Source organism: Theropithecus gelada, chromosome 7b (genome assembly GCF_003255815.1).
Source record: "Theropithecus gelada isolate Dixy chromosome 7b, Tgel_1.0, whole genome shotgun sequence".
Taxonomy (NCBI): domain Eukaryota; kingdom Metazoa; phylum Chordata; class Mammalia; order Primates; family Cercopithecidae; genus Theropithecus; species Theropithecus gelada.
The window spans coordinates 63,250,563-63,274,999 of record NC_037675.1 but is presented as its reverse complement, the minus strand read 5'-3'; the positions used below and the strand labels follow the sequence as shown (position 1 = coordinate 63,274,999).

The 24,437-nt window shown below is 41.7% G+C and overlaps 1 pseudogene; it reads right to left on the bottom strand.

Moving 5' to 3' along the window:
* Window positions 1-3,145: 3,145 nt before the first annotated feature.
* Window positions 3,146-24,437, bottom strand: part of LOC112628398 — a 32,100-nt pseudogene continuing 10,808 nt past the window's right edge.

Sequence of the window (24,437 nt, the reverse complement as noted above, 5' to 3'; positions counted from 1 at the left end):
GGCCCTCCTCTATCGTTCCAGTAAATTCTCTTTTGATTTAAATTAACAAAAGCTAGTGTCTGTTACAAACCACCAAAGATCCCTTACATCCTAATACAACTCCAATAAATGGGCCTTCCTGGAAATGTATTTTCACAATAGAAGTACCAATAAGAAAATAGTGGCCAGGCATGGTGGCTCACACCTGTCATCCCAACACTTTGGGAGGCCGAGGCGGGCGGATCACCTGAGGTCAGGATTTCGAGACCAGCCTGGCCAATATGGCAAACCCCCGTCTCTATTAAAAATACCAAAACTAGCTAGGTATGATGGCACCTATAATCCAGCTACTCGGAAGGCTGAGGCAGGAGAATCACTTGAACCTGGGAGGCAGAGGTTGCAGTGAGCTGAGATTGCGCCACTGCACTCCAGCCTGGACAACAGAGTGAGACTCCATCTCAAAAAAAAAAAAGAAAAGAAAATAGCAGAAATTTATAGGATGACACTTACTGCCTGGCAATCAAAGTCACTGCCTGTGGGCTGCCCAAGCTATGAGGTTGGAACCAGCTCTTTCTTCTTTCTCTTACATTGAAGCCTAGTTGTATTAATATATTCCATATTCAACAGTGTATGATATGTGATAACAGAAATTGTAATATGACCTAGATTTCTTGCCTTCTGTCAGTCATTTTATCAATCCCTTTTTCCATTTTTTAGATAGACACCAAGAAAGGGGCACTTTTTGGGAAGTGAGTGCTCCCTTCTGAACACAGTTCCACCCTGGGAGATTCACTGATTGATTTCCCTCATCAGTACCTCACCACTGATGTTAAGAATAAAGGAACCTCCTCACATCAGCTCATCTGTCTTTCTGCTCTGAGCCCAATTGCTCCCCAGGGCTTTGTTCATCTCGGATTCAGTTTCCAACCAACAGGCCTTCCGGCTCTGCCTAAGACAGAGACCCTTCTGAAGTCAAATCTGTATTTCCACCAGAATCAGCCATCTGATTCTTTCAAATTCTCTATGAGCATGGTTGCAATGCTCATGATGCTACATTTGAAATTAGACAAAGGCATTCTTCCCCTTACTGATGCTTTGTACCTTTCAAATTTATTCACTCAACCAGCCCATACTGAGTACCTTCCATGTGTTAGGAACAAATGTAGGCAGATTGTTACATCCCTGGAGGGAAGTGAATATTATTCATTATGTATCCCATGCCTAGCAAAGCACCTGGCACATGAAAAGAGACGCAAAAAGGTTTTATTGTCAAAGGAAAAGTTTGCTTCTCTAACAGCCACGGGCAAAGCAGATTTCAACGGCCTCTCCTAGGGCCCTATCTGACCCTCAAGTATCAGGGTACATGGAGCAAATGGGACTCCGGAGTCATGCTGCCTGGACTGAAATCCTACCCTACCCTTCTGAGTAGGTTACCTAAGGCTAATTACTGCACCTGTGAAAGCCTTAGTTTCGTCTGCAGAATGGGATTAGTAATACCTGCCTCACAAAGTTATTAAAATAATTAAATGGGAAAATGCATGAAAATCATATGCAGAATACCCAGTACAAAATATAAAATAAATGTGACTGCATCTGGACAAATTTTACAATCACAAATTCCAGTGTGCAAGAAACATAACTTATTTCTTATAACTCAATTTAATTTCTGACTTTGACCCTCCATTCTGCCCAATACGAAAAATAAAACTCAATTACATAGAAAAATAAAGCCTTCTTCGTCCCTCTCTTCTCTGGAGTTGTCCCTAATGGGATCCTGTGTGGGCCTGCCTCATCCTGTGCTGGACCCGGACACAATTTGTCTCATCCAGTCCCTGGTGCAGACAACAGGATTCTCAAATAGCTCCCTGGAGCAAGATGTTGGCACACTCTGAGCAGAGACCATCCCTATCACATCTTTCCAACACACATCCCCCTGTGCTGGCTGGAAGAACCTTGGAGGTTTCAAGTGTACACTCTCAGCTGGTGTCTGTGCCCACTGGAAGGAGTCACATGAACTTTGGATGCTCTGCAGTTCCAATCTGCGCAGATCTTCGGGACTTGACCCAGCCTAGACGCACCTCAGTGCTGTTTCTACTACACAGCAGTACCATCATGGGCCCAGGATTTCCTCCATGAGATCTGACATCTCCCCGAACCTCACCCAGGATGCCAGACACAAATCTTCTCTACTGTCATATTTCTAAATCGAATGGGGTGGAGGGGATTATATTCCCGCAACCCCAAAACTTAGCTTGAGTTGGAGATTAAGAAGAGCAGGGAACACACACAGTGAGAGAGGTCTCTCTTGTATGCCTTGTCTACCTCTCTTCTCTCTTTTCCTGGTTAGAAGGTCTATATTTACTCAAAAAGGAAAACTAGGATGAGGCAGGAGTGGGGTTAGGTGGGGAATTACAGGGAAGAATTCAATTATAGAGAATTATTCTGACTGTTCACGTTTATTTCCTCAACCTTTGTTTCACTCCTCTGTTTTGCATTTAGAAGCTAAAAATTGGCACATTTTCTGCAATTTGCCCCTCACAACTCCTTTGGGGGTAACAGGCAGCTAGAGATGGTTAGGGAAAAATAAAAAGAAGCAGAATATTAATCTAGTCATTAACCTCTGACATTATTAAGACAAAACTGGAACTTGGGTTCAGGTGTAGAAATCCTCATTTGATTTGAGTAACTACAGGAAAAACCACGTGTGCAGCAAGTGCAGTCCTAAGAGATGTGGGGTTCCATGACTTTCAAGCAAAGCCTGCCAGGCTCAAGGACAGAAGACCCAGGAGCTCCAGAGGGCAGGGGATTCAGAATGAGAGGACAAGATCTGACCCAGTCCCTGAGCCAAGTGTGTCTATGGGTTCCAAATGACTTTCGTTTTTCTTTTATCTCCCAGATGGCTTCTGCTTGCCTCCCTCATTTTGCAAATACTGAAATTTCTTTGGTATCTTCTTGACTTGGGGAGCAAATCAGCTGTGTGAGTCTTTAGCTATGCAGGAGCTCCCTGAATCACATATTCCAGGACTGTTAGCTGCTATTTAGTTTTCATCTACAGATGGCTTCATAAAAGCCATTCTCCTTATTCTGAAAAAAGTCCAAGTGGTAGTTAGATATTAATTTAAGATGCAAATCAGGTTATGCAGGTGGCATAAAATAACAGCAGGCTTTAAGAACCACAAATGAGGGGTGGAACTGACACAGCACCATGCACTGGTTGACGGAAGCACAACTTCTCCCATCCGCTTTCCACAAGATCGACGCCTCCACTGTGAGGCCGTTTTGCTCTTACCTGTAAACAGGGTAAAGAAAATTCTAAACACAACGCTATCTCCTTAAATTCCTCTTCATTTCATGCTGCATCCACATCCTAGACCAGGGGTCAGCAAACTTTTTCTGGAAAGGGTCAAACAGTAAGTATTTTCGGTGTAGGCCATATGGTCTCTGTTGCTACTCCTCATCTCTGCCAATGTGGTGTGAAAGTAGCCGCAGACAATACGTAAACAAGTAAGCATGGCTGTGTTCCAATAAAACTTTATTTATAGACATTGAAACTTGAATTCCACATAATGTTGACATGAAATATTCTTCTTTTTTTTTCCACCATTTGAAACTGTAAAAACTATTCTTTGCTCATACAAAGCAGACAGTGGAACAAAGCCCAGAGGCCATAGTTTGTTGACCTCTGTCTTATATCATCACGATTTAATAGGATAAATCTCAGTTCTAACAAGCAACTAATTCTAGTCCCAAGTAATACATAAAAGGAAACTTTATTAACCATTTCTTTTTGAGTATTTCATATGGGAGGAGGGGGCTAGAGTTTACATATTTCTTTATAAATAATGCAAAATTATAAGATGAGAATCTAAAGTGCATAAAACAAACTATTTTCAAGCCCAACATATATAAGTGAAAACGCTATTATATATTCATTTTTTAAAGTCTTGACAAGGTCCCTATTTGGCATATTTTACTGGCCTATATTGAATGGACATGTATTCAGTCCAAAAAACTCTATTTCTTTATGTAGTCTACAACCCAGAATTTTCATTAACTCTTTCTGGCCTTACCACGACCACCCATTTTCAGTCTGAATAGGTAACTGGCCATACCCAAGGATTTTGTTCCAGAACAACTGTTAAGGCACAATTTTATGGTTGATAAAATACTTGAGCCTTCAACTGGTCCTCTTTGTGCTATGACTTTAGAAGCATTTCTCAAGGACACTCTATTCTCTTCCCAAATCCCTTTCCACTATGAGTAGGTACGTGGAAATGAAGTAGGCAATTATGTGACAAAACCTCACTTCAGTTTGGGAACTCCAGGACAAAGGGGTTTGTATATTACTTCCCAGGGTATAGCCCAGGGGACCTATACACTTTGCAGGAAGAACTGGTCCAGCTTGGTCTCCACAGCGGTGAGTGAGTGGTGTAGGGGGGCAAGAAGCCTTAACTGAGCCTCGCAAACACAAGGCCAGAGAAGATCTGGAAAATTCTGACCGGTTTCTACCCATCCCATCCCCCACACCCACCAAGTCCAAAAAAAAAATGGCTCCAAAGAGGCTAGCCGAGATCTCAGAGAGGTATAAGGGCAAAGGCCAAAGAACAAACTGCAGTAATGACAAAAGATCCCAGCACAAACAGAGGATAATCATGAACCACATTGTCCCCACCCGTACTGCCAGGCTGGAGGTAAACCCTAAGAGGTTAGCTCTGAGGAGAAGAGAAGTGATCAAAGAAAAAAATTCCTAAATAACTAATATTTAGCTAAAAATGCAGAATAAATGTACCTTAAATTGACAAGATTAATTTTTTTTTTTGCAATTCAGAGTAATAAAGACTCAAAAATCCAATTAATTCAGAATAGTAGGAGTAACTGTGGTAGTAATACAAGAGTAACAGTAGCAGTAGTAGTAACAATATAGTAGTAATACATAGTAGCAGCAGCAACAGCAGTGGCATCAGTGGTGTGGTAGTAGTAATACAATAGTTGGTAGTGGTGGGGGTAGCAGTAATAGTAAAATACAACTCATATTCATTGAGTACTTTCTATTTGCCAGGCCCTGTTTTAAGCATTTTACATGAAACTACTCATTTCATCCTTACAACAACCCTTTGAAACAAGTATTTATCTTCATTTTGCAGATGAGAAAACTTAGACACAAAAAGGAACAGCTTGAACAAGAAAAAGATTCAATGAATATTTGCTGAGCCGAAAAGTGGACACATTTATGAAATCAAACAGAAGCAGGAAGTGGTACCCACACAAAATCAGCAAGGTGTGGGCATCCCAAAGTCATCGACAAAGTTTCTTGGTGCTCTAGATTTGCAAGCCAGAAGGATTCAGCATTAGAGGAAGAACTTTGATTTAAAAAAAAAAATTAACTAAACAAAAGAGATAAGGATGGGAAACCATCAGAGGTTGTTATCAACCCACCTTTGCGATCTAATCATTTCCTCCATTCCTTCACATTAGTTCACAACGGATTCCTTTATTCTTCCTCTGATATAATGCCATTAACTATATCAACTTCCAAATATGAGGTTTCTAGAGCCCCTGTTGTTTCTGCCGTTCTGCACTACAAGCAGTGAGCGGGGCTGAGGAGTAAGGCAGCCGGCAGGGAGCAAATGTCACTGGGCCCAGATGGGCCAATGCTTTGAGAGAGTGTTGGAGCCCACAGCTACTCCTGGTCCAGAAACTGCCCCCTAACAAGCCATGACCCCATCTCTTTAGTGATTTGATATCCCGTCATTTGATTGCTTTTTCTCCATGCAAAAGTCCTTAGTGGTAAATATTTATTTTATAATTCAAGTGATTTTAAGTTTTAAAAACATGATGGTTTCCTACTGAGCCACAGGGAAGATTTGTCATCCCAATTAGGAAATGAAGTGATTCTCCAGTATGCACAGAATCTAGCCTCCCTCTCTGCTAAGACCACACTGGGCCCTAGATAATCACGCCACCTAGCGGCACACTTGTTCTTCTGAGAACCTCCCTCAATCTGAAATGAGGGTGCCCAGCCATCAGTTAAATTATTCCATCTCACAGCCTATGAATTTCAATAAATATACCATCTGTTCACCTTCTGTGTGGGAGTTCAATCATCTTCTTGGCAGCAGGATTATTCTACAGCAATTACCTATGTCTTTATCACCTCTCATTGAGCTGCAGCAGCCATCTCTGTAAAACCAAAAAGTTTTAAACCACAGTTTCTATAGATGGGACGGTCTTATGTCTAGAACACACACACAAAAAATATGTCTACACTTGATTTGGGGGGGCGGGGGTGGGTATGGAGAGAGAACCAAGAACCTAATGAACAGGCTTTTTTTGTTTGTTTGTTTTTTAATTTCGAGATGGAGTTTTGCTCTTGTTGCCCAGATCGGAGCACAGTGGTGCAATCTCAGCTCACTGCAACCTCCGTCTTGGCTCAAGCAAGTCTCCTGCCTTAGCCTCCTGACTAGCTGGGATTACAGGTACCCGCCACAAGGCCTGGCTAATTTTTTGTATTTTTAGTAGAGATGGGGTTTTACCGTATTGGCCAGGCTGGTCTTGAACTCCTGACCTCAGGTGATCTGCTCACCTTGGCCTCCCAAAGTGCTGAGATTACAGGCGTGAGCCACCATACCAGCCAGGCATTTTTTTCCTGAGCTGCGGGGTAGAACTAAGGAGCCTTCACTTTAGGATGCCAGGTTTTGATGTGTTGAAGTAACAAGATTTGAAAAAGCAAAAGGCCACTGCTGAGAGAGCAGCCACAGTCTATTAGATGCGGAATCAGGAGATGCAGAATCGGGGGACATGGGACCTACCTCCAGCTCTGCCACCGTGTGCACAATCAAGTCGCCTCTCTGAGCCTCAGTTTCCTCTTCTGTAAAATGGGAAGGTTGGAATGGTGACCACTGAACTTCCCTTTGGCTCTAATATTATAAGATTCTAGTGGATGGAAAATGGGAGCCTACAGCACAGCCCACGCCCAGATGTACCACTGATTTGCTGAGCTTCACTGAGTTGCTAAGTAAAATTATAGCTAAAAAAAGAAAACGTCACAAGCACCCAAGTGGTTTGAATGCTTTTTAAATCTGGATTATTATTAATGATTCTTTTTGCACAGTATATGAGAGGAGGAAACAAAGGCTTGGTGAGGTTAATTTGCTCCAGGTCACCCCCTAGAAAATGGGGAAGCTGAAACTTAACTTATGCCATTTGGTTCCAAAGTCCAAGCTCTTATACAGTGCCATATTGGAAGGCTTCACAAAAAAGCAGAATTTCAAGACAAGATCTAGAATCAAAGAAAGAACGAGAGGCATTTCAGAGGAAAGCGTAAACGTACATGTCATAAATACCCAGCATTAACTTTATATTGGCTTAGTTCCAGCTGCTTATCATCCAATTATGTATCCAAACAGCCTGGCTATGGCCATAACAATGCTGTGTGCTCCCCAAACCACGTTTACTTTCTTTCTGGGCACATAAGAACACTAAATTTCCCAGTATCTCTTCTGATAAGATCAAGAACAGGAACTGGGTTCCAGCTAATGGGAAGTGAGCAGGAATTCTCTACACCATATGAGTGTCGCTATAAAGGCCTGTTTTATACTCTTTTCCTCCTATTCATGCCCTGGAAGTGAAGGACTCCAGTACAGCAGGACCACACCTGAGTCACTACACTGAGGAAGGCTTGTGGAAGGTGGCCCCACCTGCACTGGACTGTGGCAAAGTGAAGAAGGAAAAAAAAAAAAAAAAAAAAAAACCTTTATTTTGTATTATACTGAGATGTAGGGGTTGTTTGTTATGGCAGCTACCAACCAATAGCCTGGCCAATGGGAACAGTAATGGTGCCTTAGTTTTTTAGCCAGCCCGGTATCTAATCCCCTTTCTTCTGAATGCAGTCCTCAATTCCCCTTCTCCAGCACTATGATGTACCTGAACTTCAGTCCACATGGTTCAGAAAGGGATGTCATCACCCCTCCTCAGTTCTAAAGCCTCTTGGTCCCCACATCAGCCAAATGAGAGTCAATCCTGAGACTTTTTGCTGGAACTATTGTGAAAGGGAAACTCTTTTTCCACTGGGAAGGCCAAGCTGGGGATACAAGTCTGGAGCAGCAGGGAGGTCACTACGGAGGAGAGTCAGCCCTAGAACAAAATTAGCAAAGGGAACAACAGAGCAATGAGAGGGCTAGGGTGAGAGAAGAATAAATGGGGGAAGGAGAAAGAATAGAAGGCAGAGCATGAAAGAAAATGGAGGCCAAGGGTGGCCAGGGGAGCAGTGGGGACAAAGCAAGGGCAAAGACAGAAAGGAGCATGAGGTGTGAAGGAGAGGAGGCAGACGGGGGCAAGAGTAGCAGCTAGAGGTGGAGGGAGAGAGAAATCAAGGGGATGGAAAGAGAGATTAGCAAGCAATGGAGAGAGGGGGCCAGGGCGGGGTGGGGAGGGTAGAGTCAGAGAGAGGGAGGATCAGGGGAAAGATGCGCGGAAGAAGCAAGAGAGAAGGGAGGAAGAGGAGAGGTTTATGGTGGGAGGATGCAGGGCGAAGGAGAAGGGGCAGAGATGCAGAAAGGGGAGTAAATGGAGAGAAAAGTAGAAAAGGAAGGGAAGGAGGGAGGCAGGGAAGTGAGATCTTCCTTTGAATGCTTCAGTCCAGCCAAACCCAGTCAGCCTCGCCCCTGGATGAGTCAATAAATTCTTTTGCATTTATCATTTTAATTGAGGTCCTGCCATTTGCTGCAGGGAATTTTTTTATATTTTCCAAAACAACCTTTAAAATAGATGAAAGCAACATATGTGTCAAAACATGGACACATAATTATATAACATAGCCAGCAAGAATTGACTACCTTCTACCAAAATAAGAACTTTCAATCTTCAGAGCATCTCTACTACCTTATCCTTTCAGACTTTACCAGATGACTTATTCAGTAGGATCCTAGCCTAAGATTATACACTATTATATTTTCTGGCTTCATTCTTTTCCCTATCGCTCCCTTAATCTTGTTCTCTGTTCTAATAAGTTGTTCTACCTTTATCACCTTTTCCTGATGCAAACTGTCTTGTTTCTGCCTTTTGCATGATCATTTAGAATTCTGGAAGGGTCCCAGCTGTTGGTCCCTCCAGCCCTACTTGTCCTCTCAGCGCTGCAGTGGCAGCTACTCGGGCACATTACCTTGATACCAAAGGCCACTAGCTTGAGCTGCTGCTGCTGAAATCATCCAACATGAGTCAACAGTGAGCTGAAATGCATTGTTCTGAATCTCCCTGATGTCACATTCTCAATAGCAACAGCAAGAAACAACTGACTTGAAATGTGAATCAATGCTCAAATTCGCGAGGGGGGGAAGAAAAAGGTGAAGATGTGCTTGCCACCAAGAGCGAAAGCAAGAGAGAGATGGATAAATTGTGTGTGTGTGTGTGTGTGTGTGTGTGTGTGTGTGTGTATGCATGTGCACACATGTCCTGGAAGGTGGACCAAAAAATAAATTAAAGGATTCAGTTCTCAAATGCTCATCAAGGAATAAAACAGTCTGGTTTTCTCTAGAGCCAAAAGAAAAATGAAGTGATGAGTGGAATTTTAAAAGGCAAAAGAAGAAAAGTACCTTAACCAAAAGCCTAATGTGTGTGGGGTCACTCACACATTGGAGACAAATGTCGCCTCCTTTCTTATTACCGAAAACACCTGAACTGAAGTTAGCAACAGAGTCTCTGCGCTCCAGGGACTTATATTTATTTTCCCCAGAATATTTCATATTTATTCAAGCTAAATAATATGTATGACATCTGGGCACAAAGTCTTTTCAAAGAGAAAAATCAACCCAGCCACGCTAATTTTCCTCATTCACCAACCAACCCCCACACGCAGGAAGCCAGCTCCCTCCCATTCACTCACAGCACCACAGCTATGAAACTGTTCAATACAATCCCAGAGGCTCGGTTTTCCTCAGCTACCCTTATTTACTAACATACGCTATTTACTAACACACACAATTGCTGTCAATGGTGGCCTCAGTTTCTCATGTATCAATGAATTTTAAGGCTCTATAAAAATCTAGATGCATATAAAAAGATACTGCAGGAAAGGAGCTCAGGTTTTTCTTCTAAAAAGAAGTAAAAATTGTAGTTCTATAGCAGTAAAAATTGTATGGTTTGGGTTTTTTTTTTTTTTTTTTTTGTCATTAAGGAAACATTCTTGACTATATTTAAGACCACCCAACTACCTGGATCTGGAACTCAGGGACAAATACAGCCCTTCCACTTTGGTTGGGGCAGTGAACGTGAATCCTTGTCCCTCTCACTAACCTGTGAAATGAGATGGGCAACTTGAAAGGAAACCCAAAGCCCCTTCTCAATGATTCCCAGGGGCCTGCCCCATATCCACAGCTCTGGGAACTCCCCTGGCCCCTCCTTTGTTCAGGGTGGCAATCCTCCCTCCAACAACCAACCCAAACTACCCACAGCCCAGAAGCTCCCAGTCTTTCTTACTCTTTTCACTTCCACCAAAGTGCCCACACAGTCTTGAACATCTGAAACTAAATGTGAGAGAAGGAAGAAAGGCTTGCTCATGATCCTCCTAACCCAGGAGAGAGCAATATCCTGCCTCTTCGTGATCTTTCTCCACTTGCAAAAGGTTATTCTTATTGACTGAATGTGGCCTGATTGTATGTCCCCAGTGGCTGTGACAAAGACTGCCTCCTTTGATCAAAACTTGGATCCAGCCCCTCTGAGTCCTCTGCTTGACTAGGCTGACCTTGGGGTTCTCTCTGTGTCCTTGCTGAATCCAGTTTGAGCAAGAACACTGCTAAATGAGTGTCTTAGTCTGTTTTGTGTTGGTATAAAGGAATACTGAGATTGGGTAATTTATAAAGAAAAGAGAGTTATTTAGCTCACGATTCTGCAAGCTGGAAGGTTCATGACTGTGCACTGGGGGAGGGCCTCAGACTGCTTCCACTCAGGGTGGAAGATAAAAGGGAGCTTGCCTGTGCAGAGGGTACATAACTAGAGAGAAAGTGAGCAAGACAGAGAGACAGAGACAGACAGACAGAGAGCGAGCGAGCAAGAGCGAGCAGAGGGAAGTACCAGGCTCTTTTTAACAAACAGCTTTTGCAGGAACTAATAGAGCAAGAACTCATTTATCTGCCCTCCAGAGAGGGCATTAATGGATTCTTGAGGGATCCATTCCCTTGACCCAAACATCTCCCATTAGAGCCCCACCTCCAACAATGAGATCAGATTTCAACATGAGGTTTAGCAGGACAAACATCTAAACTATAGCAGTCAGTTCAGGGAAAATGTCCCCAACCTTGGCATCTGACCACCCTCTAGTATCTTATAAACCTGGCCTGCCTTCAGCAATAATTCTATCAATTTGGCTTAGCCAGTAACCCCTTATCTTTGAAGTTTCCTTGATAATTTTCCATCCACTGACCCCTACTCTGCTCGGTGGTTATAAACCCCTACTTGTCCTTGCTGGAGTCAGAGTTGAGTCCAGTCTCTCTCCTCCACTGCAAGACCCTATGGCAACGGTCCCTGCAACTATCCCTTGAATAAAGTCTGCCTTAACCGACTTTACCAAGTTTTTGAATCTTTTTTTTCTTTAACAGCTCTAAATACCTTATTTCATGCAATGACTATCATGACCTTTTCTGGGCCTCCTACGGTGAATGTGACCCTAAGTCCTTGTACCAATGCCAGCACAAAACCTAAATGTGACAGAGGATTACAAGACGTGGTGTTATAGAGAGACAGCTATTAGCTTTATCTTCATCATTGTAGAAAAAAATACAGATATACCTTGTTTTATTATGCTTTCATTCATTGCACTTCACAGATATTGCTTTTTTTTTTTAACTGAAGGTTGGTGGCAACCCTGCATTGAGCAAGTCTATCAGCACAATTTTTCCAACAGCACATGCCTCACTTTGTGTCTCTGTCACATTTTTGTAATTCACACAATAATTTCAAACCTTTACATTATTATTATATCTGTCATAGTGATCTGTGATCAGTGACCTTTGCTGTTACTATTGTAATTGTTTTGGGGCACCACAAACTGCACCCATATAAGACGGTAAGCTTAATCAATAATTGCTATATGTGTTCTGACTACTCCCTTGACCAGTCATTCCCCCACATCTCTCCCTTTTCTTGGACCTAGTAATTCCCTGAGACACAACACTATTGAAATTAGGCCAATTAAGCCAGGCGCGGTGGCTCATACCTGTAATCCCAGCACTTTGGGACCCGAGGCAGGCGGATCTCTTGAGATCAGGAGTTTGAGACCAGCCTGGCCAATATGGTAAAACGCTGTCTCTACTAAAAATACAAAAATTAGCCAGGCATGGTGGCGTGTGCCTGTAATCTCAGCTACTCGGGAGGCTGAGGCAGGAGAATCGCTAGAACCTGGGAGGCGGAGGTTGCAATGAGCCAAGATCACGCCACTGCACTCCAGCCTGGGTGACAGAGTGAGACTCCATCTCAAAAAAAGTAAATAAATAAAAGGAAATTAGGCCAATTAATAATCTTACAATGGCCTCTAAGTGTTCAAGTGGAGGAGGAGTCACAGATATCTCACTTTAAATCAAAAGAAAAAAATGATAAAGCTGAGTGAGAAAAGCATGTCAAAAGCCAAGATAGAGCAAAAGCTAGGCCTCTTGTACCAAACAGTTAGCCAAGTTGTGAATGCAAAGGAGAAGTCCTTGAAGGAAATTAAAATTGCTACTCCGGTGAACACAGGCATGATAAGGAAGCAAAACAGCCCTACTGCTGATATGGAGAATATTTTGTGGTCTGGATAGAAGATCAAACCAACCACAACATTTGTTCAAGCCAAAGCCTAATCAAGAGCAAGGCCCTAACTCTTGAAGGCTAAGAGGTGCAGAAGGAAGCTGCAGAAGAAAAGTTGGAGGCTCACAGAGGTTGGTTCATGAGGTTTAAGGAAAGAATCCATCTCCATAATATAAAAGTGCAAGGCAAAGCAGCAAGTGCTAATGTAGAAGCTACAGCAATTTATCCTGAAGATCTGGCTAATATCATTGATGAAGATGGCTATACCAAACAACAGATTTTCCATGTATACCAAACAGCCTTCTATTGGTAGATGTCATCTAGGACTTTCATGGCTAGGGAAGAAAAGTCAATGCCTGGCTTCAAGGCTTCAGTGGACATGCTGACTCTCTTGGTTGGGCCTAATGTTGCTGGTGACTAAATTGAAGCCAGTGCTCACTGGCCATTCTGAAAATCCTAGGACCCCTAAGAACTATGCTCAGTGTACTCTGCCTATGCTCTAGAAATAAAACAACAAAGCCTGGATGACAGCGTATCTGTTTATAGAATGGTTTACTAAATATTGTAAGCCCAGTGTTGAGACCTACTGCTCAGAAAAAGATTCCTTTCAAAATATTACTGCTCATTGACAATACACCTGGTCACCCAAGAGCTCTGATGGAGATGTATAGGGAGATAAACGTTATTTACATGCCTACTAACACAACATCCACTCTGCAGCCCATTGGTCAAGGAAGAATTTCAATTTTCAAGTCTTATTATTTAAGAAATACATTTCATAAGGCTACTGCTACCATATTAAAACCTTCTTGAAATGATTCACTAAATGTCATTAAGAACATTTGTGATCCATGGGAGGAAGCCAAAATATCAACATTAACAGAAGTTTGGAAGAAGTTGAATTCAACCCTCATGAATCACTTTTGAGGGGCTCAAGACTTCAGTAGAGAAGTAACTGCAGTGGAAATAGCAAGAGAACTAGAACTAGAAGTGGAGCCTAAAGATCTGACTGAATTGAGGCAATCTCATAATCAAACTTGAATGAATGAGGAAGTGCTTCTTACAGATGAGCAGATGAGCAAAGTGGTTTCTTAAGACAGAATCTACTCCTGGTGAAGATGCTGTGAACATCACTGAAGTGACAATAAACGATTTAGAATAATACAAAAGCTTAGTTGATAAAGAAGTGGCAAAGTTTGAGAAGATTGACTCTAGTTTTGAAAAGAGTTCCACTGTGGGTAAAATGCTATCTAATAGCATCACATGTTATAGACAAATCTTTTGTGAAAAGAAGAGTCAATCAATGCAGCAAACTTCATTGTTGTCTTATTTCTAAAAATTGCCACAACCTCCTCAACCTTCAGCAACCCACCCTGATCATTCAGCAGCCATCAACGTCGAAGCAAAACCCTCAAGCAAAAAGATTATGACTCACTGAAGACTTAGATGATTGTTGGTATTTTTTAGCTATCAAATATTTTAATTAAGGTATGTACTTCTTAAGGCATCATGTTATTGCACACTTAATAGACTATATAATAGTGTAAACATAACTTTTATATGCACTAAGAAACCAAAAAATGTGTGTGACTCATTCTATTGAGATATTTGCTTTATTGTGGTGGTCTAGAACCAAACCTGCAATATCTCCAAAGTAAGCCTGTAAATAGAAATAAGATCTATCAATTAAGACACTCTAAAACAGGATTCTGTATGTTTTCTAAATGTCTCCTTGCTTTATCAACCCCTCAATGACCACTTATTAAATATTTATCTGACTATATGTGCAAGGATTCATCCACCCACAAATGTTAAGGCTAGGCAGAATTCATCTTCAGTGTTCCCTGAATGCCACAAGAGAATGTTCAGCCAGTCCTTGCAACCTCAGTAATAATAATAACAGTCATCACTATCTGCCATGCACTTTACATAAATAAATTTAATCCTCACAAAAACACTCCATGGCCACGGGAGGTAATTATCTACCCTCTCTCCCTTTTTAGATAAAGCAACTGAGGCAAAGAAAAAGTAAGTTACTCACCCAACATTCTAAAACCAGCTGAATCAAGTTTAGAATCCAAGAGTCTTGTTCAAGAGCCCAGGATCTTACTCTCTACTCCACTACCTCCTTGTGTCCATTTGAAATAAGGTATCTGTTTACACAGTATTAGATAATGAAATTGTGATGATACTTTCTGAAGCAATAGCACCTAAGAATGAAGGAAATCTGGATGTGACTCAGTCAAATAAATCAGTAGAGATTATTTTGCTCAGATCTTTCATGGGAAAAATCATTCCATTATGTTTATGGCCCCACATCAAAAGAGCACAATTTGGCTTTATTTCCCGGAGTCCTCTGGTTTTTAGTGGGTCCCAAAAGAGAGAAATCTTCTGGAGACTTTTCAATGCTGTACAAAACCACCGATCACATTTATGGACTTTGTGCCCTACCAACAGCGGGAAGAGTGACTTCATCCCCCAATCAGCATAACAGATCTTGACAGTGCATGAGCAAAAGCTTTTTGCACTCCAAAAAAGCAATTATTTTCTGTGGGAAAAAAAAAGTCAACTTCTTAGGCATAATGAACCCACCTATTAATCTTGTCCTGCTACTCCTGCTAATTCTGGAAGCAGGAAAGTAGTCACAACTTGTTGCCCTCAAATTTAAAAAGAGGGCACATCATCAAAAACGAAGAACTTTTCAACTTTGTCCTTCAACTGGTCAGGCTTTCTTGCAAGCGGCAACTTCCAATCAGTGAGCAGAGAAGCTGTTTATCACTTTAAACCTAGGTTTTTTCATTGTAGGGTATATGCATATCATTGACTGAAGCACAGTGCCTTTAATAATACAGAATGTACTTCCTTAACTCATTGAAAATCTGTGTTTAAGAAAGGAGGCGAGGTATAATAAATTAACTTTTGATGACTTCTAACAATCCTAATATTAATAAAGGAAGCCTGAAGAGTTTTCTTTTTAATGTTTTTACAAGACTTATTGCTGATGAATGGATTGCTGGGTAGCTCATCAACCCAGATAACCAGTTATATACTTCCTTCTTCTGGTAGTTACTGAAAATCTACCTGCTATTATTGAAAAATAGTCCTGAGATTTCAATTTGGAGAAAAGGTAGGCGGAGAAAGAGAAAGGCCACTGACGGGTGTGTAGTTGTAGAGGATACAGGAGTGGCAGTGAAATCCAAAGGATGCTGATATGGTTTGGCTGCATCCCCACCCAGAATCTCATCTTGAATTGTAATCTCCATAATCCCCACATGTCAAGGGCGGGGACCAGGTGGAGGTAATCAGATCATGGAAGCAGTTTCCTCCATGCTGTTCTCATGATAGTTAGTGAGTCTTAAAACATCTGATGGTTTTATAAGCATCTGGCATTTCCCCTGCTTACACTCATGCCATCCTGCCACCCTGTGAAGAAGGTGCCTGCTTCTCCTTTGCTTTCCACCATGATTGTAAGTTTCCTGGGGCCTCCTCAGTAATGTTGAATTATGAGTCAATTAAATCTCTTTCCTTTATAAAATACCCAGTCTCAGGTATTTCTTCACAGCAGTGTAAGAACAGACTAATACAGTAAATTGGTACCAAGAGTGGGGTACTGCTACAAGAATATCCAATAATGTGGAAACGACTTTGGAACTGGATAACTCGCAGAGGATGGAACAGTTTGGAGGGCTCAGATGACAGGAAAATGTAGGCAAGTTTGGAACTTCCTAGAGACTTGAATGGCTTTGACCAAAATGCTGATAGTGATATGGATAATGATGTCCAGGCTGAGATGGTCCCAGATGGAGATGAGGAACTTGTTGAGAACTGGAGTAAAGGTCGCCCTTGCTATGCTTTAGCAAAGAGATCGGTGGCATTTTGCCTCTGCCCTAGAGATCTGCGGAACTGTGAACTTGAGAGAGATGATTTTGGGTAACTAGTAGAATTTCTAAGCAGCAAAGTGTTCAAGAGGAAGCAGAACAAAAACATTTGAAAAATTTGCAGGCCAATGATGTGACAGAAAAGAAAAACCCATTTTCTGGGGAGAAATTCAAGCCAGCTGCACAAATTTGCATAAGTAATGAGCAGCCAAATATTAATCACCAAGGCAATGGAGAAAATGTCTCCAAGGCATGTCAGAGACCTTCCTGGCAGCCCCTCCCATCACAGGCCTAGAAGCCTAGGAGGGAAAATTCATTTCCTGGGCCTGACCTAGGGCTCCCTTGCTCTGGGCAGCCTCAGGACATTGTGCCCTGCATCCCAGCTGCTTCAGCTCCAACTATGGCTAAATGGGGCAAAGGTACAGCTCCAGCCATTGCTTCAGAGGGTGCAAGTCCCACGCCTTGGATGCGAGACATGGAGTCAAAGGATATCATTTTGGAACTTTAAGGTTTAATGACTGGCCTACTGGACTTCATACTTGCATGGGGCCTGAAGCCCCTTTGTTTTAGCCAATGTGTCTTATTTGGAACAGGTGTATTTACCCAATGCCTGTACTCCCATTGTATCTAGAAAGTAACTAACTTGCTTTCAATTTTACAGGCTCATAGGCAGAAGGGACTTGCCTTGTCTCAGATGAGACTTTGGACTTGGACTTTTGGGTTAATGCTGAAATAAGCTAAGATTTGGGGGGACAATAAGAAACTCATGATCATGTTTTGAAATATGAGAACATGAGATATGGGAGGGGGTGGGGAGGAAGATATTGTTTGATTTTGTCCTCATCCGAAATCTCATCTTGAATTGTAATCCCCATGTGTTAAGGGCAAGACTAGGTGGAGGTAATTAGATCATGAGGGTAGCTTCCCCCATGCTGTTCTCATAATAATGAGTCTCACGAGATCTGATGGTTTTATAAACATCTGGCATTTCTCCTGCTTGCATTCATTCTGTCCTGCTGCCCTGTGAAGAAGTCTTGGGTATTTCTTCATAGCAGTGTAAGAAGCGACTAATACAGATACTTTGAAAATGTGGAAGAATAGTGATATTAAAATTAACTATAAATTACTTATCATGTAATTTGTTTTTAATAGTGCAATCCTGTACTCTCTTGCTTCTTATCCTTTGTTCATTCTATTTTTATAACCGGGAGGATAGTATATGGCACAATGTCTGCCATATGAGGGTGATTTAACTAGACTTGTATATTTAAAAGGATCACTTTGGCTGCTATGTGGAGACTAATTGGAGGAAGTAATACCAGAGTTCAGAACAGTTCAGAACAAAAACAGATTAGAAGCTGTTTCAGTAATTCAATCTAATGGCATGCCAGAAGAATGCAAATGGACATAGAAAGAAGAGGATGATTTGGGAGAAGTATGCAGGCAGTAGCATGGTCAGAAATCATGGATTGGATGTGGGGATGAGAAAAAGTAAGGAGTTAAGGTTTCTGGTTTAGTGGATGTTACTGGTATATACTCAAAAGGGGTCTGTGGAAGAAGATGATAAACATATTTTGGACCTGTTGAGGTTGAGGTACCTGTAAGACATTTAAGTAGACATGAGACAAAAGTGACTGGATGTTTATTGTCACCCCTAAAGCCCAGGCAACAAATATTTGTCAATCTAATGTCAACACTGAACTAGACACTGGGAATGGAACAGTGAAAAAGCCATACATCACCATAGCCATTATGGAACTTAAGAGTTTAGGTGAAGAGAAAGGCATTCAACAAGTAGTCACCCAAATGCAAAAATGGAAGCATGAAATGAAGTATTTCAAAATGGGCAAGGGCTAATTATATCAAATGATACTAAGAGATGGAGAGGACATTAACAGAGCTGTCTATTGGATTTGATACCAAGGACGACACTGATATTGTGACAACAGCTGCCTCAGTGGAATACCAAGACAGAAGCCAGATAAAAGTGAGTTGAAAAGAAAACTGTACAGTGAAGAAGTAGAAACAGTGGCTACAGGACTTTTATTCAAAAGGTTTTGCTGAGAAGGGGAGCAGCCAAATGGAGCACTGGCTAGAAAGGGACATAAATAAGGTCAAGGGAGAATGATTTCAGATTTAAGACGGAAGATTGTAAAGCACATTTGTATGTTACTGGGAATATTCCAGCAGAAAGGGAGAAAGTGATTATGTTAAGAAAGGGAACTTTGCAAGAGCCAAGTCAATAAGACCAGAAAAAAATATATTAAAAACCCAAGCATTTTTCTTTGGGGAGGTAGTGATGGAAGAGAGCACCAGGGGGCTTCATGGATGCGAATAATGTTCTGTTTTTTAATCTAGGTGCTAGTTAAATAAATGTGTTCATTTTGTGAAGATGTATCAAGAGGTGACCTTATGATGTGTGCTCTTTCCTGTATGTATGCTACATGTCAATCACATTGTTTAAAAGTAAGATTAGAAAAAAGAAAACAAAACCATCATTTTTGCAAGTGTTATGATTGCATATAAAGAAAACTCTGACAAATTTATAAATCATTATAAATAAAAATTTCACAAAGTGGCTGCATATAAGAATAATACACAAGTCAACAGCACCACAACAAAAAAAGCTCAATTTTTAATACACTATTTACAATAGAAACAAAAACCACAAAATATCTAGTAAGAAATTAACAAAATATGTATTTAACCTGCAGGCAGAAAATTGTAAAATTTTGCTGACAGATATTAAGGAAAAACTAAATAGAGCAATATATGTGTAAATGAATAGGAAGATTTGATTTTGCAGTGATTTAATTCTTCCAAAATTGATCTAGAGACTCAATGAAACTCCAATCAAAACCCCAACAGGATTTTGTGGAACTTTACGAACTAATTCTAAAATACACATGAAATAGTACAGGACCATAAAAAGCTGATACACATCTGAAGAACAGAAAGGAATGCTTGCTCTGCCCTGTGTATGGACTTGTTAAAGCTACATGACCACCTGTAAAGCAACTAAGACAGTATGATGTGGGCACAGAGATGCTCTGACCCGCTAGCCCAGAAACAGACCCCCCACCATATATGGAAGTTTGTTACATGATTAAGAGTACTATATAATTTGTCATACAAACTGGGGTACGTTAGGGGGAACTATTTATTCATGGTTATGCCAGGCCAACAAATGCAAACTATCATTGAATTGGGCAAATGAGAATGCATGCCCAGTATATCTGTGGCAGCACTGGAGGTAAATAAGCAGAAGCAGCTTTTGGTGGGAACTAAGACATTTCATGCAGACAGAGGCGGGAAATGGAGTGCAAATAAAGACATAAGTGGGGTGCTAGATTCGATAATGGGCATGTGGCCTGCCTTACTACTTTTATCTTTTCAGTAAACTTGGAAGCAACATAGTCAGCTACGAGTGAATAGGAAAGGAGCCCAGAAAGCTGGGGTGAGAGAACACAGTGTGATTGTTCTGGAGAGTAGAAGGACAAAAATCCAAAGGATAGATGGCAGGATTGCCAGGCAGTGTCAAGGGCTAATGTTACATCAATGTCAGGAATTTGTAGATCACTGAGCATAATTATGCATTTTTCTTCTGATATATTTACTGCTTAAATGATATAATGTGAAATCTAAACTAGTAAAAAAGGAAAAGAGAGAAAGGGGATCATAGACAATGAAAATGTGGTAGGCCATGGATTAGAGGTCTGTGGGGTGACAACACTAGAAGCTCCGGCCAGGAGGGTGGGACAGGAGTCAGACAGCAGGTACCTTAAAACGAAGATGTTGAAGATGGTGCCATTTATTGGTGATGAAACAGCAAGGGACCCATGGAAATGGGGGTTGGCAATATTATTGTCTGGGTCCTAAAATCATAAATCATGCAATGTTAGAGCTGAAGTCCAGACAGGTGAATTGTTTGTCAAAAGTGCTAAGAGAGAATGTTTATTGAGATCTTACTATTTTCCAAGAGCACAGAGATGAAAGCATGACAAGTACCCTTGGCTGAAAGGGCATCCTTACTTCTTCACAGTTGTAATCTCTCTGTCACTCATTTTATTAACTTGAAGATCAAGTAAGAGAGAAAAGAAAAGGCACATTTCTCTGTTTTTGTTTTTAAATCCTTATGGAAGTCAAAAAGAAAAAGTATTAATAACACAGTTGTCCTGGTTGCTTCGGTGGTATTCCGAGGTGGGATATGGTTGGCCCTCTTCCTTACACACACATTGAGTGTATCAAGAGAAATGGACTCACACTTAAAAAAAATTAATAGCAGGAAAGGGTTGGGGAGAGATATCCAATTCTGTATATAAAAAATTATTCATAGCTTACAGTGGTAGCACTGAAGGGAAGTCTGGGGGTTTAGAGCCAACACTCTCATTATCCTAAATATAAACATTGCAAACTAAGTATGCTTGCTACATAGACATTGCCTCTAGATGAATCCTCTAATAGTGCCTAGAATACCACTCCAAGACCCTGCTATTTAGAAATTCTGTACCTCCCACAGCAGGTTGGCAAAAATCTTTCTAAAATTCTCTGACTCTTCCTAGTCCACAGAAGAGGGAGAGCTTCGAATTTATTTTGGATTCTGCAGTGATAGGAAGAGAGGCAAGTAGAGGCTGAAAAAAAAGGATCAGAAATTCAAATTACTTCAAAAACCCAGGTTTTGGTATGAATGGTGAAAATGTCTTCCTTTTCTTCTCTCAAATCAAAGTCCCTCGGATCTGGCAAGCCAGTGTGAGAGATGTGAGGTTGTTTCAAGTGTGGCTATGTAGACTCAGAGATTGATTTCATGGCCAGGTACAACTGAAAATCGGACACCGTGTGCTTCAGTCACGTCCCCGCATTTGAGAGTCATGAAAATTAAAGCTGCCCCACAGTGTTTCCTTTCATGCTCGCGATAACAAGTCTACTTCTCAGCTCTCTTGAAATTGAGATTTCCGGATCAACTCTGGTATTCCCACAAATGGACGTTTACATAACTGAGCAAAAAGGAGCCAAGAAATAACTGCCTTTGGCTTGTGGCTTTCTAGGAGAAATGTTTAAAACATACTGAGAATGTTTTAATGCTTTTCTAATCACCTTCATTTTCAATATAATGACTTTTTTTCTTTGTGAAGATAAAAAGAAGACGCAAAAAGGAACTACATCTCATTGTCCTTTTAAGTTTTTTGCCTCTGAGTACTGTAATACTCTCATTGAAACTATCTGATTTTCCTGGGATCCCTGGAGAACAGTGAGTAGAAATGATCAGTGTTTATACACCCCAAGGCCTTGCCCAGGTCAGGTGTACTGGCAGTGTGTGCCTATGTGCCTGGGACATTCTGCTCTTATCGGCCTGCTTAGTTAGAAACACCCAGGGATTAAGGTTCTACCTACCAGTTTCCCATTGTCTAGTTAACGCCTAAATAACTTCAGAATGTTTCTACCCAGCTACAAGTCTCAATTCTCCTTCTGAGTGCTCCTGAAAGAGTAAACGTTCCCACCCAAACTGAAGACCAAGGAACCCACTGTTGCAGGAATCATGTGACCCTGAGTACACAGAGCTCCCCAGGGAGAAGGGCACAGGGCAAGCTCTCAACTCTGGACAGAAATGAGGACACCCAGGAACTCCATGCTTAAGCGTTTCTATGCCCAGCCTGGATCTGGGAGTCCAGCACTCTTTAGCAGGGGCTAAGGAGAAAAATGGGAATGACTTTTAAGCTCTAATTACCTGGGAAACTTTTGAACCCTCAGGAGCCCAGGTTAGACCTCAGACCTAACGAAGCAGAATTTCTGGGTGTAAGTCTCAGGTGTGTGTTTTTTCGAAAGATCTCAAAAGAGATTCCTAGACACAGGTAAGGGTGCAATCCACGGTCCTCCCTTGGCACAGGAAGTGGGGTCCTCATACCTCACAAAAGATCTGTGTTTCTGCCTCCCTGCCTGACCCGAGACCTAACTGTGGGACCGTGGGAGTGTGTGTGACAACCTTCTCTCCCTGAGGTGCAGACAAGAATGCCAACCAGATGTCAAACCATCACATGCCTGCCATTCAGACAAAAGGCTGAGTACCACACTCCACCACCTCCAGTCCCCAGGCTTCCTGGGAGGGAAAAAGACCCAAGGGCCAGCTCCTGAAGAAAACCGATCATCTCCCACCCGCCTCCCCAAGAAGTACCGTGATTTGATTGGCACAGTTTTGAGAAATACACTAGGAACAACAGAGAATTTGCTGACTGGAAGAAAGGTAGGAGGCCTGATGAGAAAAACAGCCCCTGCCAGGAGGAGAAAAGAGGTGCTTTCTCCTTCAGCTCTGTTTGGATAACCGGTAGGTGAACTCTGAAAGTAAATGACCTGGTTTCTCCAGCTGTAGCTGAGGCACAAGATATTTCTGTTCCTAAGCAACAGACAGATGCCTTGATTCCCCATCCTAGCTCAGGCTGGAATAATTGAATTCCTTGTTTCCTTTACGGTGCAGCCCCTGCTCCCTACGTACCTGCAGGGCAAAAGCTTGAAATGTGTTGTCCCCTTCCCCGATGCTATTTCACACACACAGACAGTAATTTTCAGAAAGACTTGGTCCTGTTCTTTTTGGGTACAAGGAAAGGAACATAATCTAGAACGCCATCTGTCTTCCTGAAATAACCAATAGTGGCACTATTTTTACCCAGCAATTATCAAACAAATGGAGTCATTTGAAAGAGTCACAGCTGTTCCTCGGTGTTATCTCAGTACAAATATGACACAGCGCATGCTGATTTTGTTTTCTGCTTTGTGTCTCATGTACACCAAGGCAGTGATAATTTCTCAACCTCCCATCCGAACACAAGTCAAAGTGTGTACTCCACAACTGAGTCACTCAGGCAAATTAAAAATCCTTCATTATCTTGATTACACGGTCAAGGTTTCATTAAATGTGGTTCTCATTTAGAAAGCAAATGCAATGAACTGCATATTTCAGAGTGAGTGCTAGGAAGCTGTTCAATCTCACAGAAAACAAGTTTTTTCCGGTTAAACGCAACCTGAAACAAGTATCAGTACTCTTGATTTTATATGTATGTTAGCATTTTTAACAAAAAAGCAAAATTATGCAAAATGAATCCTGCTTTTCCATTATCGACCTTCATCATAAATTCAGGAAGATGCCCTATTGAAATAAATATCCCTAGCAAACACACACACACACATGCATGTGCACACACACATGCACACACACACATGCAACTCTATCAAACATCTATAATTCTTTTTATCCACCCGTATCTGAACCTTAGGTTAGAAGTAGGTTTGGGAAATTCCCCAACCTAAAAAGGCAGTGGTCACCTCCCAGAATGACTGCAAAAATACCAAAGACTTGCTTTCCCAGCTTCCTTGGCACCTGGGACAAAGGAACATGGTCTAGGCACCACCAATCAGACATACCCACTCCAGTGTACAGAGATCATCCAGTGTTCCCTCTGGGAACAGAGATGCTACAAGAAATACAGAGGCCCCACAATGCAGGGCTGGTGCAGGCATGCATGGTTTGGTCCCAATGGCACCTGGGGTGCAATCTGCAGCCTCTAGTGCTCTGCAGTAACAGGAGTATCCACCAACCCAGCTCTGCAGGCTGACTTGGGCTCTCTCCCTGGCTTCATGGCTACAACCTGGCTCTCCAGCCCTCCCAGAAATCTGTGAACCAAGTAGTATCTTTTAAACAATTCATTTACTGCTTAAATCAACCAGCACTGGTGTTTATTGCCACAACAAAAACCTTACATGAGAAAAAAAATTTTAATGTTTTAACTACATGAAAACAAATAATATCCTTGAAGT